Genomic DNA, 16,862 nt, shown 5'->3' with positions numbered 1-16,862 from the left:
CGGAAGAGCTGCTCTGGCTGATAGGCACTGAGTGTTTTGTATTGGCCCAGGTAACACCAGTGTTCCAAAGCCATGGAAATCTGGGATGCATGTCCTCCCCAAACGGCCGCATTCGGCATCTTTTCCTCCAGTGTTTGTCAGGCAGCTCTGCATACTTTCCTCTGAACGCCTCTAGCATGTTGCTATGCGATGGGATATCTCTTCCCAATGGCATTCTGGTACCTGTTTCTGGTGACCCACCCTCCAGTGGGAGCTCTCGCAAGTTGTGGAGCGTAAGAAATTTTGCTTCAGAAACTCTAGTCACTTTGGATTCATGGTGGCTTAACATCTGGAGCAGCAACCTAAAAATTTATGTATGTGTCTCCATACAGTGAGTCACCTTGGCAGTGGTAAATCATTCCAGTTAATGAATTTTCAATGTGGCTTTAGGTAGCTGTTGTTTTTATAAACAAATGGTTTTGTTGTGCATGTTTCTCCATAAGGGATGGTTTGAGCAAAGTGCTGCTGACAGTTGAGAGCGAGTAGCGGTGCTGTTTCAGATGTTTCATGTCCCTTTGATGTCATGTGCTTTGTGGTAATGCAGCATAGTGGTTGCTAATGAGAAAGTGGGGTGCATCGTCTCCTGTCATTCCCGCACGAGAGCTGCCGGCGCTTGCACATGGCTTTAATTCTGTGTACGAGCACCCTGCTGAATTGGTGGGCAGCTTCAGTGAAACTCTTTTGAGTGATTTGTTTTATACAGCAGCGAACAAGCAGCCTGGCTCAGCACAGCTTCAAAGAATGACATTTTTAATATTTTGATTGACTCAATACAAGAAGGGATGAGACTCCAGCAGCTTGGAAAGATGCAGTTACTGTGGTAGGTGTTACCCAGTGATTAATGTCTCTTACTTTAAATCTAAACCTCTCAGCTCCTTTCATACATTTTTGCTAGCAACAGCAGATCCTGTGCCAGTCTCCTAGGTCTGAATTTCTTTAGGTGCAGACACTATTGCCAAATTTGGTTTCTTGGCAATTTTGGGCTTAGGAGTTCAGCTCTGACTACGCGTTCAGATCCCTGAGTATTCTGCCTGGAAGTTGTTGATCTGTTGAGCTGATTTATAGAACGTGTTATTCTGCTTCCCTGCGGCATTTTTACTGTATGGAAAACATTTTGTTCTTATTATCACTTGCCACATGCATTTAATCTATTTTTGGTAATTCTTCAGGGCCCATCACCATGGTATCCTAGCACCAGTGAACATAATGCCGATACCCATTCAATATGAACCGCTGATGCACAACTCCTTCTGATATTAACACAGCTTTGTTATGTTACTTATTTTTCATTTTTCAAATACAAGGCATTTGTGCTTTAAAAAAAAAAGAAGGCTTAAAGCTAAGACCACGCACACTGTAGATGGAACCATTTCTAAATGGCCGAATGGAATTAATGAATCCAGTGGACTAGACCTGCCCGTAGTAACGCTGGCTACATGTTATTGTGTTGGTGATACACTTGAGATGATGTGGTTTTTTTAAAAAACTCTAGTGACACAAAGCGGCCAAAGTGCCATGGGTAGCTCTGTTTTGTGGCCCTATCTAAATAATTTTTTCCTACATGCTGGATACTCTAGAGTCTGCAGGAGCGTGTAACAGGTTGCTGACGTGATGAGAGGCGGTGGTGTAACATGCAGGGGGAGACGGTCAGTAAACTTGATGCACAGCAGTGGATGTACACCAGTACACTTGATGCACACCAGTCGGTGGCAGAATAGTAATTCAGTCATTTCTAATTTTCTCTGAGCTCATACTGTAGGAAAATGAAGTGCTTAGGGAACAGAAGTGATGAGCGTGTAGAAGATAACGCTGTAAGAGGTTGTGATTCAGCCCCGCTTCTTTCAACATAACACAGAAGTGTCCTAAGGTAAATGGCTCTGTGCAAGACAATAATATGCACATTTAACATGTTCAGTGTTTTTCTTATTACCTACATTTACCTCTTGCTAAATCATTATGCAAATGATTCTGAGCTAAATGCTTCACAACTGAAATATGAATGAAAACAAGGTTGTATTTATTCTCTGGGTGAGTACAAGCTCAGGGTATATTTAAAAAACATCAAAGCGGACTGCGTGGGAAAAATGTAAACACCTTTGGATCAAAACCAAACCAGTAACCTTGCACTGCTGCAAAAGTCTGTGGTGGGAATGCCTGAGACTCTCTTGCACATGCTGGGCAGGTATGCAGAGAGAAGGCAGTTCTGTGAGCTGAGTGGTATCTCCTGGGGCTAGTGCTGGTGTTGAGTCTCAGCCGTGTTCTGCTCCTAGTGTATGTATCCTACCAAAAGTGAAAGGGTGGCTTAATATTTTAAGGCCAAGATCCATAAAGGTCTCAAATGACTTGCATGCCAGTGAAACATCATTCTAAAACTGAGTCTCTTGTTCCTTCTCTAGCAGCAGCAGATCCCCCTTGCACTTTTTGTGGCTTAGTGGGTACCTTTGTACTATGTCCCTATGTCAAGTGGCATTTTATTTATATGTGTAGCTCTGTGGTGCGGCAACTTTTTAAAAGTAATACATGCGTATTTTCATTATGCCTAGAAAATATTCATAGAAGGATGGTTAATCTCTTGGCAGAGGATACTTTTTAAAGTTTCCCTCTACTTTAGCTATAGGTGTCCGGTCTCTGTTAATTGTCCACATTCACAGGGAGGGGGTGGGTATCTCTGGGGCGAACACAGCTGTCTGTCTCAGGGCTGGACAAGTCATGCTCTGCGTTTCCAGCTACTGTGTGTCACTCCATGATTACCAGGTTCTCGCAGGAGATAAGCTGTTGTGATTGAAAATCAAAGAAAAACAAGAAACTCCAGTATACGGTATCTAGGATGGATTTAGATGACAACTCACTGTAAAAAGTAGTGTGCTAACCATGCAGGCAAGTAAAACCTTTGCCAGTAAAGGCACTATTTCCTTTCCATAGTTTTAAATTATGTCCTTGTTCTATACAATATTCTCCTAATAAGACTAAAAGAAAGTTTAGTCTTTCCAGCATGTGCTGGAACTGTTGTTTGCAGTGTTCCAGTTGACTCTAATTTCTGCGAGTGTTTCAGTCCAGTGTGGTGTGGCTCAGCAGAGATCAGGAAAAATAATTTCTGTGTAGTCGTGGAGCTGGGGGGACCTCAAAAAGCTCTCGGCAAAAGGCAGGATCAGTACTACCTCTCATTTCTGAAGGGTGCTTGCCCCAAATGTTCCTGGATGCTGGATAGTTTACAACTTCCTGATGCAAGCTGTAGCTGTTCTTCTCTCCCTTCACCATTAAGAGGCTTTATCTCCTGTCTGAACTGCATCTTCCCAGCTGTGCAGTAAACTCATCACTTCCTACGCTCTTCTGTACCTTACAGACTTTAGAAGGTAGATTCTTCTTTTCCTCCAAGCCACAGACTTTACATATCCAAAAACTGCTTTCATGAGTTCCCCAGTCTTCATTTCTTTAGATGAAATAATCCCATCTTCTTCCCTCTCTTTCCTGTTGGTACTGTTTTCTGGCCTTTTAATCATTCTTCTTGTTTCCTAGATTCTTTCCAGTCATTCCCATATTTCGTCAGGTGAAATGCCCGGCCCTGGAAACAGGCGTGGAGAAGATGGGACCTGGGCGCGGGGCTGTGTGCACTGAACGGGTGACTTCATGAGCAGTGTAGGCTTCTAGCTCAGTCTATTTATATCAGTGCTGTGTTTGACTTTCTGCAATACCGTGGCATAACTGACTCCTGGTTTCCCTTGTGACCCGTCCACCTCCAGGTCCTTCTCTGCAGAGCTGCTGCCTGGACAAGTTTTTTTCCTCCCGTAGTTGTAAAGCTGATTCTTCCTGCCTGGCAGAAGCATCTTTCAATTTTCCCTATTGAATTTTTTTTCCCCAGAGCATTTCTGCAAGCGGTCAAAAAAGTTTTAAAGTCCAAACCTATCCTCCAAGAATACTGACAGTCCTACCTGTCTTGCCTCCCAGCTCGTGGTGCCTTGAAAGGCCATCGTCTCTTTTCTTCTACCTGTTTGCATTTTTCTATCCTTAATGCAAAGCCCGAACAGCAAACTACAGCCCAAACACAGTTTGCTTATGACAGTGTCAAGCCAAGTAATACTGGCTACCATTTATTTTGGCAAGCGATGGCTGGAAATGATCAGGACTCAGCAGTCTCCCACTTAACGGATCCGAAAGCTCAAACCTCATGAGCAGCAGGACCTGAACAGTCCAGCACTGGCACGTAAAACCGCAATATCAATAGTAAACCACCAGAATAATCTACCACATGACAAATCAATCGTCCCTTTCACTAATACCGAAACTAGGTATGTGCTTTGATTCAAACAGGCAGTCTAGTTTGAATCTGAAACCAGCTTTCACTTCACAGACATGTGACACACTGACATTTATTCTTTTCAATCTATCGCATGAAATTAATAAAATTTCTTTTAAAAATTAATCACAGGCTAGCTTTTTCTTCTCTTTCCCCTGCTCCTGCCGGGCTCAAGGAAAGCCTGCCATGTAATGCATGTAAGGAATTCACACTGAACACACAAACTGGGCTGCAAGGAGCCAGTCCAGCACTCCTTGACTACGACACGCCATACTCTGCTTACCCACTACTGTGGGCTTCACAGTAGTTTGGTGATGAATAATTCATCGGGAGCAGCTGTAGCTCCAATAAGCACTGGGGGAGACTCAGACTCCCAGGTGCTCATGATAGTATTTTTCCCTGGCTAAATGAGTGCTTTTGTTGGCTTTTGTGGTTTTGCATTTTGCTATTTTGGTACCAGAATGAACTGCTTTGCTGAGGCACTTACTACTTGTTGTTCCAGTGGCATTTTGCTAAGATGTATATTGTTTTAAGAAGAGATTTGTATTTCTGGATAATATTGAGCAGTGGTCCAGGTCCTTGCAAAGCCTCAGGGGGACAGTTCAGAAAACTTAAGGTCAAAGGGTGACCCCAGGAGGTGTGACCTGTGTGTTACACAGCTCTCTTGCTCATTGCTGTTTCACCAACCGTGCCTGTCTGCTGGTAACAAACGTCCTCGAAGGGGAATAACAATTTACAATGAGCTTCCATCAGGTGGTGGAAGGCAGTGAGCCGTGGTCTTGGCCTCTCCTTCTGCCATTTGCAAGCTGGCATCTTTTCCTGAGCAATGCCTGTATTTTATCCTCACGTTCAAACTCTCCACATTCTTCTCTTTTCTGTATTCTCCATTGAGAGTCCAGAAATAAAATAACCTGCTAATCATTTCTTCTGTAACTATATAACTAGAAATGTAAGTGTAAAGGGAAATGTAAAATCTCTTCCTGTTGCTTATTAGTCAATGTAATACATTTTCTAGTCTCAGAGAGATTACAGTAATATTTTATGCCACTTTTTTCTAATCTGCTTTCTCAATTATCAAATCCCTTGGAGGAAAACTTTTCAATTCAGTCATCAGAATAGCCAGAGTTGCTTTATGTGCTGTTTCCATTTTCATTACTCAAGTCCATATCAGGAAGGGCAAAGAGTAACACTTGTATGAGTGTCTATTCTCAACCCATCAAGGAACACAGCAAAATATAGGCTGCCTGATTGCTCGCTCAGTCGAAGTCCAGGGCTGTTGTACTGTTCAACTCTGTGTATTTTTATCAGCTTGTGTTTTAGGCTTTCTCTATGTGAAAGAGTTTAGATCTAGATGTTGCTTTAAAAGTCTGTGAGAGAAGGAGGGAAAGATCCTAAAATAAGGCCAAAGAGACTAGAGCATGGCTTCACTGTCATGGTCCAATCATTCTTTCCATGAGTCTCGAGGATTATAAATTAATGACTCTACTATTTATTCTTTTTCTCTCACTGAAACATTTGGTTAAGCCCATAAACTGCATGAGTCTGTAAATATGAAAAGACTTGGCATTTGATGCCTTCTGTCATGCCAGCGAGGTTGCTGGTTTCTGTTTTCCTCTTAATGTTTCTGTTCCTAAAACACCTTGCCATACACAGCCTGTGCCAGGATTATTTTGAGGCGCTAGCAATCCTTTCCATGTCAGCCCAGGATCCGCTTATACTGAGGGTATTCGTGACAATACTTCACTTGCTTTGCACAGCTAGAGTAGTAGAGGAGGGAGAAAGAGATCACGGGTAGATGCCAGGCCTGGCTCTTAGTGGGTCTTAAATCATGCAACGTGTAGCGGCATGCAGGCTTCTTCAAAGTAGTATGGTTGTGAGACGCTATCGCTGCTGCCTGCAGCTCTGCTTGTGGGCAGTGGCGAGGTGTGAACCTCCTGGCCCAGGGGAAGGGAGCAAGTCTGGGCAGTGACCGGCCAGGCTGTGCCGAGAGCGAGTGAGGGGTCCTGATTTGGAGAACGTAAGGTTAGGTTTTGTGGGAGCAGAGCCGGGGTGCGGATAAGGAAGGAGGCAGAGGTCCCAGTGTGGGGGATGTGACTTGAGGTTGGAGTTGTGGTTTGGGCAGAGGATGTAGTAAGAGTGGACTCAGGCTTAGGAGCCATTTTTGGGAGGGTGAGAGCAGTGGGAGAAGAGCTTGTAGATGGGTGGGAGTCCTCAGCGATGGTACTCACAGCTGTGGGCAGTAGCAGAGCACACTGTGGTGTTGAACCCTTGTTTTACTCTGTTCTGCCACTCTCTGGAATATATATAATGTGGAAAGAGAAAATCTTTACATTCAACCCTCTGCAGAGAAGACAGATGTTTCCTTCTGGTAAGGGAAGCTTTCAGATGACAGATATTGCAAAGCACACCTTTTAAAAGAATTCAATTGGGTACCAATTAGCCATAATGAAATAAGTTTAGCGTTGATGTTTTCATATGGAAGTGAGCATTAGCTGCTGCAATGTGCAGTGTGAATGGAAGTATCCTGCATTACAGGGCTTCACCGTGAGAGGGTCAGGGGCGTAATTGTTTGCAGCTGTTCCAGGCTTGTTTCCACTGTCAGTGTAAATACTGGGGATGAGTGCACCGGCCGGCTAGACTTTGGGCTGACCTAGACGGCTTCTGGAAACTCAGGATATGCCATTCCTAAAAGGCTTTTAATTTTTCCCATCCCACCCTGATTGAAAACATTCCTCATTCAGCCAAAATGTGAAGGAGAGAGCAAAGGGTCCAGTTCAGCTGCCGTTGAGAGCAGTGACCAATCTCAGCCAGGGCAGGAGCTGGCTGACAGCGGGTGACAGCAGCCTGCCGCACCAAATCAGTCCGATTCTGGCATTTAGAAACCCGGGGTAGTGTCCCCTGTCCCCCCCCCAATTTTCTTTAAAGCTCTGGAGTCAGATTCTGTGGTGGTGTAGGGGCCTGTCAATTTGGCAACAATTTCCTTTATACCATCTGAAGAGCTGGTTCATTGCACAGGTCTGCAACAACAACAACAAAAAAACCAGCAAAAGGGCTCTTAGGTGAAGCACTCTATCCACTCCATGGTGAGCCCACGTAGGTTATAGGAGCAATATCCTTTGATTCATTCAAAGAATATTGTAGATTATTTCCTGTTTAAAGAAAAAAAACATTTTAAGAAAGGAGCAAAGAATGAAAAGGTGTTTATTGTAAGGAAAATAGTTTGAAATGAGCCTGACCATGGCAGTATCTACCAGGTTGGTGTTTAGTACTTGGAGTAGTCACATTTTAGCCACAAACGGGTGACAGAGGAAAATCCATAGTTGGTGTACTTGGTTATTTCTGGGGCTGATCACTGGACTTGTTAATTTCTTGTTATTTTTATAAATTGGTAAATTCTAGACTTGTATGTGTAAACAAGACAGATTTGTGTTTGATGGGCTGTCTGAAAAGCGATTCATTCAGAGGGAAAACAAATGGGTCAGCCCTTGAGACAGGTTACCAAGAGCAGTGACATCACCGTGGTCATCTCCATTGATTGCCGTGAATCCTCCTAGATCTGTTGGAGCCTTTGGATATTCAGGTTTTAAAAGCCTGCGATCCTGGAAATGTCTCCAAGAACCTCTTAGAAACTGTTTCTCACCTTATTTCTGTTGTTGGGACACAAGGTCCCGGACCTGGCAGCACACACCCATGCGTTCAGTGCAGCCTGGGGATGTTAGTGTGTTAGGAAGCCCTAGGAGCATGAGCCAGACCCGGTGCCTGCGTGTGCTGACTGCTACTGCGTACAGTGAGCCCGATGCTTCAAGTTGTGGTGACTTTGCCAGCCCTGCCCCTTATTCTAAGGACTGAACTTGACCTCTAGAAATCATACTGTGCCTCTGCAAGAGTTAAAATCCATGAGAAAAGGCTATACAGAGCTACTGAACAACATGTATTATCCACGTTAATACATTATAGCTATAGGATCCAACCTCAGTGAAAAGCGACCTGGTGCATGATAGCTTTTAAACCTGATTTCTGTTCTCTCTGTTGCACTGTACAACAGGCACGAGCGATTACCTATGAACACACCTGCCAGTTAACACCTCTGATATTATTGTCCCACTGTGCTAATGAGGAAGAGAACATAAGATTTTGTACCTCATTTTCACCATGTGCAAGCTTTTATTTTTGCGATAGGAACTCCATTTGAACAATGTGCTTCCGCGCATGCTGCTGCCCCAGTGCTTGCAGCTAGCAACTGCTTTGATTTGGGCACAGGCAAATTAGCACTTGTCTTTCTTTGCGAGTTCCTCCTCTCCATTTATCACCAGTTTATGTGGAAATACGTTCAGTTGGCTATACTCAAAGTAGGGTTTTCAATGAAAAGTTAAATTTGTTTCCCATATTTAAATTATGCCTTTGAAGTATGAAAGATCTTGCTGTTTGCTGTGAGGTATTGAATAGGCTTCTTGCTAGCGTTCGGGGATGGAGGGAACCAGGAAATGTTTGTGAGTCGTGTTGCAAGTCAGAGGAACTTGGCAGCACACTCCTACACAGGGAAGGAATTCTTCCCTGCTCACTGCCAGGGTAGCTCTTAAACAAATAAATAAGACCAGTCAGACTGAAAACTAGCTCTCCACCCTGGTGTGGAATCTGCTGGGTTTTGAAACTCCTGGTAGGATGATTTTCCCTTTCTGGTCATCGGTGGAAGATTTGTGTTGGATGGAAACCTCCTACCCTGATGGTTGGGGTGCAGCTGTAATCCTGGAGAGAGAGGATCATACCTGCTCCTCTGAGGGCAGCCAACATGAGAGCTTCCAAGTCAGGTAGCAGAGGAAGAGAGGGACAGGCAGGGAGCCTCTGTGTTGCACCAGCCTGGGCTGTCACCTGGCTTGTAACATAAGGTGGTCTGAAGCCTTCACAAAGTCACAGTGGCTCTCACCGACTCCATGTGGGTCATCACAAGGCTGTTCCATATGAGGAAGGTGTGCACCAGCTGTGCCCTTCATCTTGCACCAGAAAGGTTTTACAGAGGGTGCTAGTCCAGCTCTGTGTCAATAGAGCATCTCTCCTTGGTAGTGCCATCTTCCTCACACCAGTGACACCAGTTTTAGGGTCAAAAATCTGTCCATTGATTAGCAGTTTCCAAAGGGCATCTTGAAAAGGGACATAAAATACGACAAAAAGGCAATTTAGATGGCGATCGTTTAGGTCCTCTGCAGCGGAGCAGAGGAGCAGAGAGGAGCTGCCTTGTGGCCCGGGGTGCTGCACAGGGGCAGTGTGCACAGTGCCTCCGGCCGGCAGCACCTCTGGGTCCCCGCGTGCGGGTCTGTAGCGTGCCCCCCCCGCCAAGGCATGGAGCAGCAGCGGACTAGGCAAGAGCGAGGAGACAAAAACCAGAGGAAAACACTCCAGAAAATCTTGAGAAACACCGATGCCATGCAGCACGGTCTCACGTACTCCTCCGGCCTTTGCTCGTGGTTGGGCTGCCAGGTGTGATGGCAGCAAGCTGATGTTTCTCTGCCTTTTGTGGACACGAGTTTCTGCCACTCGGGACAGGTGCACTTATCATGTAGTGGATGTATATGGTACAGCCAAGACCTTTCATTTGTTTTCCACCCCATATTTGAGTGTTATTTCAGGGATGTTTGCAAGCACATAAGCAGTTTAAAACAATGTGAGTTGCGTTTTCCATTACCAGAATCACACCATAGATCCCCCTTTCTAATATAATTTACAACTAAAAATAATTTTTATATTGTCCCCCAAAATGCAAGACATTGCTAGAATATGAATAGAAAATAAATATACACATGTATACATGCACGCATTAAAAAAACCTTTTGTCTCAAAATTTTGAGCCAAAAAGAAAATTCCTTTAGCATCTTAAAGTTTTGTTATCTCTTGGGTAGAGCTGATTTTTTTTCAAAATTCTGTGTCATTGGATAATCAAATTTCGTTTTTAGACCACAGTACAGCTTTTTAAAGTTGTAAAATAGAAACAATTGAAATACACTGGCTTTTCCAAAGAAAAAGTGCTGTCTGTCAGGATAAAGTAAAAATAAGGATAACAAAAAATACATATTGGGCTGCTTCTTAATGCGGTCTCTGCCACAACTGACTTCCAAACATTCACCTTAAAGAGTTTTAGTGATTCAGTATCACTCTAAAAATTTTGAATTTTTTTAAACCAGTTTTGTTAAAATACTATCTTGACAAATTTGCAAGAAGGAAGAGGTTACACAATCAAGTAAGAATTCATTCCTTGATTATACATTGCTTCGTTCATATTTTTCATAGAAACAGATGAAACTTAAATTCCAGAGCATGATGCTGATGAAAGTGATAGTCTAGTCACAAAAGTTTGGGTTTTTTTTTTCCCCTGACTGTGTCTCTTTTTCCAATCAATGTTTATTTGTATTGCTGTCTGAATTGGTTTTGGACACTGACCTTACGATGTTTCCCTAACTTGAGACCTCATGAAGTGAAATACAGTTTCCTTAGACCCATGAAGGAAACAAATTAGATGGGACCGGTTATTTAGATCACGTTGTGCAACAAAACTGAAGGGAAAAGTCTTTGGCCCAGCTCCAGGCCAGCTGTGGCTCGTTGGACGTAGCTGACTCAGAGGATATCAGACAGTCCGTGCTGGAAGACACTGTGCATGGTGACGGGGTGGTTTGGAAAAGGCTCCCAGCTTGTTTTTGAGGGGGCAGGGAGAGGAAAAACAGTGCAAAGTCAAGGCACTTCTTCCATAGTTCAAAATAACCCATGTGATTGACCCGCAGGTTGAAATACGTAATTACAATACTGTGTGGTAATAGTCTGTGCCGGAGTTGCACCGGCCAAAGCTTTGAGGGGACCCGTGTCAGGAGCTGGGCTGTAAAAGTGGCTGCAATTGCTGGAGGCCACAGTCTGTTGCGCTTCCATCTGGAGCTGGCTGAAGCCATCCCTAAAAATAGATGCCTGCCTGTGAGTCACAAATTATCAGTCTGAAAAGAAATTAGATTAGTAGCCCTCAACCTTGAGTATGTTGGGAGCCTTCTCCCAGATGTATTTTGGGGAGAGGGTCCCTGTCCCAGCCGCGCATGGGTACCCGCGGGCTTGGCAACGCCGTGGGCTGGGGGCTAGCTGGGGTGCTGGTGTCAGCGGTGGCCAGCGGGCTGCTAGGTGCTCTGTTTTCTCACAGGTAGGTTCTTGTGTGCGATCATCACTTTGAGTACAAGCTTAATGCCAAAATAGCAAAGACTGGCGACTGGCCGTGAGGAGCAGCCAATTCATGCTCGTGGTTACTGTCTGTGTACCATAAGCACTCAGCATCGCTCCATCCCTGTGCGATGGGTGGGGCAATAGGGATTTGGAGCGAAAATCCTTATAGATGACTACTGGCATATACTGTCTCCATTCCCCCTTCTCCCTCCTCTTAAGGATGCTGCCTGAAACCCTGTTTTTGCCGAGAGTTAAAGTGTTTCTTTGCTTAGAAAATTGAAGCTCTTAAAGAAATTCACCTCCGTTGGTCCATGTCATACTGTGTCTTTTTGGCAGAGGATCTAAGAGCGGGACTCCCTTCATTTGGGACACTGGGTTGATTGAACTGTTAGGTACAAATAGTATTTGCTTCTAATTTGTTCCACCTCATTTAAAAAGGACAGTGGAAGGGTTGAGCGACTTGCGTCTCTCTCGGGCGTATGATCTGTTCCACACGGAGCCCCTCTGTTGGCCTTGGCAGGACCGGCGGCTGGAAAGGGGAGGTTTAGCTACTGGAGTAACTACACCATTTGCTGGGAAAAAGTTAGTGTGAAAAATATTTAGCCTGAGCCTCAGAGTTGTGGAAAGAAGTCTGTCTGTTTCTTTAGGGAAATGAGTACTTTCTAAGAACAAACAGAAAACTTCCAACACTCTTCCCTTCCGATAAATAAAAATATTGGTGACTGTTTTTAAGACTCCCTGCTTGCGTAGTTACTCTGATGACAGAGGAGGGGGCCGGGCAGATGTGCTCGGGGTCGCCAGTGGCCCACCCTCCCGGCGCAGGGGTGGCCGGGCACCCTTTGCAGAGCATTCTGGTGGCTCACGTCTCGGTGGAGCTGCGATTTCTGCACGGGGCTTTCCAGGGCATCCCAAAGGAGACCTGCGCTTATGATTCAGATCTGGGGTGTGACAGGCATCTGGATTCCAGACATCATTTAAAATAGCTCATGGCTTAGCAGCTCAGATTGATTTTTCTTTTCTTTTTTGGTTTGTAAGACATTCATATTCAGGTCCTTCCTATCAAAGCTATTGGTGCATTTCTGAAATTAATGTATTCAGAAATGGTTTGTTTAGTTTGGGTACCATAATACATTTGTTTTCCCATCGGTGTATTAAGGGACTAGATAAATACATGACTGATTTGTAAGAATGCAGTTCTGTTTCTTGAAGTTGTCGTAAGGATCTTCTATTTGCCTTCATATGCAAAACGACACCGTAGCTGGAATTCATATTAAAGGAAATATCCAGCGGCATAATCCATTTCACCTCCGCAGCCGTATTTACCATTCTTAATAATAGTGGTTACATATCTGTGGTTCAGTTTTGCAGTTCTCCACATATGTTAAGCATACAATTTCCTGTTATATTTTAGTTGGCAAAAATAGAACTGACATTTTTCACACAACTTGGTTTTTATTTGCTAATATCCGTATAAAACACTAGATTTACTGACAGAAAGTTTCAGAAGGACACCCTGTTTCCCCCAAACCAGAAGGCTATAGAAATTTAAAGTGCTGAGGAAAGAGACTGACATTCCTCTCCTGCACCGTGACACCTTCAGCACTGTCAATAAAGCTCTGCTGATTGTGGGGCACTCATTTCCAGCTCGGGCAGATAGCAAGAAGCAGGGCACACCCTCGCTTCACCGAGTTAGCCCTGGGCAGCACCTCAGAAATGACCACGAATACTTTTATCTGAGTAGATCCCCTCCGACTGTCCCACCTTGCAGAAACAAGTTTGCCTTGGGACTTCCGAGGTCACTGTTGCAGATTTTGAAAGAGGACGTGGGAAGTGCAGCAATGTTTTTGTCTACTAGACCCTGAGAAAGGGTGATTTTGGACTTCCAAAAGTCCAGATGCTGTTTCTGAGGGCTGTGAGGGGAGGAAATGAAGTCAGGGACAGACAGCAGCCCATGTAGGAGTCTCTTGCAAGGGAAAGTGGGACAGGATGGAGAATGGAGAGAAGAGGTACAGCTGAAGCGGCTTCCCATCCTATTCACAGCATGGCCCTTCTGCCTGTGCTTGGTCTGAGGTTTGGTGTTGCAAGGAAAAATTCCAGACGCATTACTCATTTGTGTTAGAGTCTGTTGACCTGATACTGTAAGCTGGGAAAACAGACTTGAAACAAAGAGGCCAGACATGAGTGAACAGAATGGTAATGACTTTACAGTAAATCGTGTCGTTTTGAAGAGGTTAATAATATGCTCATATTTTACTGAATGTATTAAAACTCTTAGTTAAATATTGTATGTTACTGGAAGGGAAATAAAATTTTATTTAAGTGGGAGCATTTTAATTTTATCACATTTCCTTTGATTTCCTTGAAGTTTCCAAAATTGATTTTACAGGATTTTCAAAGTGGATAGTGTATTTATAGTTTTGCTAGGTTTGCTGCTGAAAACAAAGAAAGCAAGGCTTCAAGATTAACACGGTTAAGAACCAAGCCTTGCCAAAACTTACACATGTGCAATTGAAAGCCTGCAAGTATTCTCCATGCACTAATTCAAACTACTCACATGAGTAAAGTTAAGAGCTTAATTGCATGCAGGTATTGTTTCCTCAAAATTAAGTAATTTGGTTTCTGAGGCTGTGAAGACCTGGTGTTATGCAGCTCCCATGACCCCTGAAATAAGAAAGCATTGTAAAGACTGCATAAAATGACGTCTTTTGTTAAAATATTACTGAGACGAATGCTCCCCTCCCTGCTCCGATCAATATAATCTGAACGTTACATCATTTCATCTAAAAGAGCTGCAGGTTTATATACTTTTTCTGTGCAGAGCCATATGAAATGAAAACTAATGAGGTTCAAAAGGTTTCTGAACATTTCAAAAAAAGTTTCATTTCAGTTTCCCATCTGGAAACTGCCAGAATTGAGGGGGGAAGGGCTCCTTACTTTTTTCCACAAGATCCTCTTGAGATCTTTTGTTACTGTGAATTCGCCCTCAAGAACCCACAGAGGGTCTATTCCCAGATGTTTTCCCACCCACCTTTTGGGACAGACCCCTGGGAGTTTTCCCACCCGCCTTCCCCGCGGTCCCTGCCATCGGCACAGGTTAGTGTGGGGTGTGAATCCCATCTCGTGGACGGGCTGAGTTGGAACAAGAGCTTTTTCGGCTGCCTGCGCTGTGGGCAGGGCTGCATGGAGGAAGCAGCAGGTCCCTGGCTCCACGCTCGGCTCTCGCAGCCTGCCGGTGCCATTCACCTTCCTTCCTCAGGCCCCAAGGACCATTGCTGCAGATATGCCCCCCCATCCTCCTTGTTATTTGGGTTCATATCCTTTGTAAAACCTCAGGGTTGGACCCCTTGCAGTTCTTTCAACTGAGACTACAGTTATCTCTTTCCAGTGAGGTGATTTTCATCTGTAAATGGTTGCAAGTCCAGTTAGAGATGACCTTCTTTCCTGAGCGATATTCTCACCTGTTCTTTAGTTCTCATGCATCCTCTCCTGATCGTTTTCTCGGACACCTTGTCAGGCCGATGTCCGTCTCCTGCTTACGGGACAGGAGTTCTCCAATGACAGGGCTCTCCCATTTCAGACTAAATTAATTACTCTATTTCACATCTGCTGGCTCCCTGGAGCAGTTAACTTTTAATATCTCTCTCCACTTTCTGTAAGATGGCTGTTTTTGTGCCACAGCTCTGGCTCCTGGGAGCCTTTTTTCTTCCAGTTGTGACACCCAGGACTCTCAAAGCATTTAAAGGGAGGGTGTTTGTGATCTATTTGTGACAGCTCCCCCCAACTTCAGCCAAGATCCTTTTAGGTGTATATTTTAAAAGATGATTATTGATTTTGGGGTAGCCAGTTTTGGCCCCCAAACTATCATGAAGTTGTTCTGAATTTTGGAGTTCGGTGGCAGCAGTGCATCCTCCAGGGATCCCAGCATTATCTCAGGCCAGAAAAAGCTGTTTCAAGTCTTGAAGAAAACAAAATGCTTTCCCTTCCCCTTGCAGCCCTTCCTGCTGCATACGGACTTCCACGCAGATAGAGCATGCTGAGGCTGGAGGAGGCAGGAGGAGGTGGGGAGACGAGCGAGGTGCAGGGGGACCACCAGGGAGACGTGGGGTTTTTCCCAGCCCGCCAGTGGTGGAGGGCCACGCTCTGCCTGCCGCCTTTCTCTGGGCCAAATAGGAAAAAAAAAAGGCCATCGTGGAAAAATGCATCTCCTCGCAGGTATTAGTTAACTCATTTAAATGTCACTTAGCAGACATGTAGACACAACCCTGCTGTTTAAAACACTCTATCTGCTCATAATCACTGCAGGGGGAGTAAAGGCAGCTGTAATGAGCCTGTGGGATCAATAATTACTCTTAAGAGTCTGTTTCTGCCTGGTTTTAAACACCAGCAAATACAGAGAGATGCCCAAGTTAAAGAGCTGTAGCTTGGCTGCCCACTTTGCCAGTGCTAGTGCCAGTAGAGAGCCAGAGTAGCAGCTGCCTCGTGAGATGGGATCAGGGTGCATGTGGCAGTGGCTACGGGTAAGGGAAGATACAGACCATTCCAAAATACACCCCCCATTCCTCCCTGGGGGCAGCAGCAGTACCAGCCAGGCTAGGTGGCTCCGGGCCACACAACCTCTTCCCTGAAGCTGCAAAATTCAGTTTTCTTTGACTTTGCATACCCCCAGCTCCAGTCAAGAATCATCCTCTTGAAGTTGGTGTATCCGTGAGAGTGTGGCGGCTGTGACAGCACTCGCAGGCGGCCAACCTCTTCCTTTCACTCCTGCTCTGTGGAAGTGAGCCTGGCTTATCTGCCCTCTGTGAATGTCTGCCCCAGGTGTACTCTGACATCTGCTTTCCCCCCCGCCTCCTATTAAAGCTCACATCTCACTGTTCTGACAAATCTCCGAGTTGTTTAAATCATCTACATTTATGATGTATGGCTCCTGCATTTGATATACCTCTTAGCTCCTTGTCTTTCACAGATCGCTGTCAAATTCACATATTCCACCAATAAATAACACAGAATAAATAATGTTGCTGATAAATAGGCTGAATGACATTCACCCCAGCGCCAATGCCAGGAGAGCTGAACTGATACCACTCGCTGGCCTGCTGCAGCACCCGCTTAATGACTCGCTGCTTCCTGGATGTCAACTGGGTTTATATTCACCTTTATTGTGTTAATAACTAGACAATAGTTCCTTGCTTTCTGTGAGCCACCTCTGTGTCAGATTTTGTTAAAACCTGACAAATGACTGCTTCTCCACCACAGAAGTCTTCAGTTTTACTATCTGTGCTCAGCAACTGCTAAGCTAAAAAAGAGCAATCATTGAAATAATAGGTCCTATTACCAACAG

This window comes from Fulmarus glacialis, unplaced genomic scaffold (assembly GCF_000690835.1).
Source record: "Fulmarus glacialis isolate BGI_N327 unplaced genomic scaffold, ASM69083v1 scaffold3635, whole genome shotgun sequence".
Classification (NCBI taxonomy): Eukaryota; Metazoa; Chordata; class Aves; order Procellariiformes; family Procellariidae; genus Fulmarus; species Fulmarus glacialis.
This window is presented reverse-complemented; position numbering follows the sequence as displayed.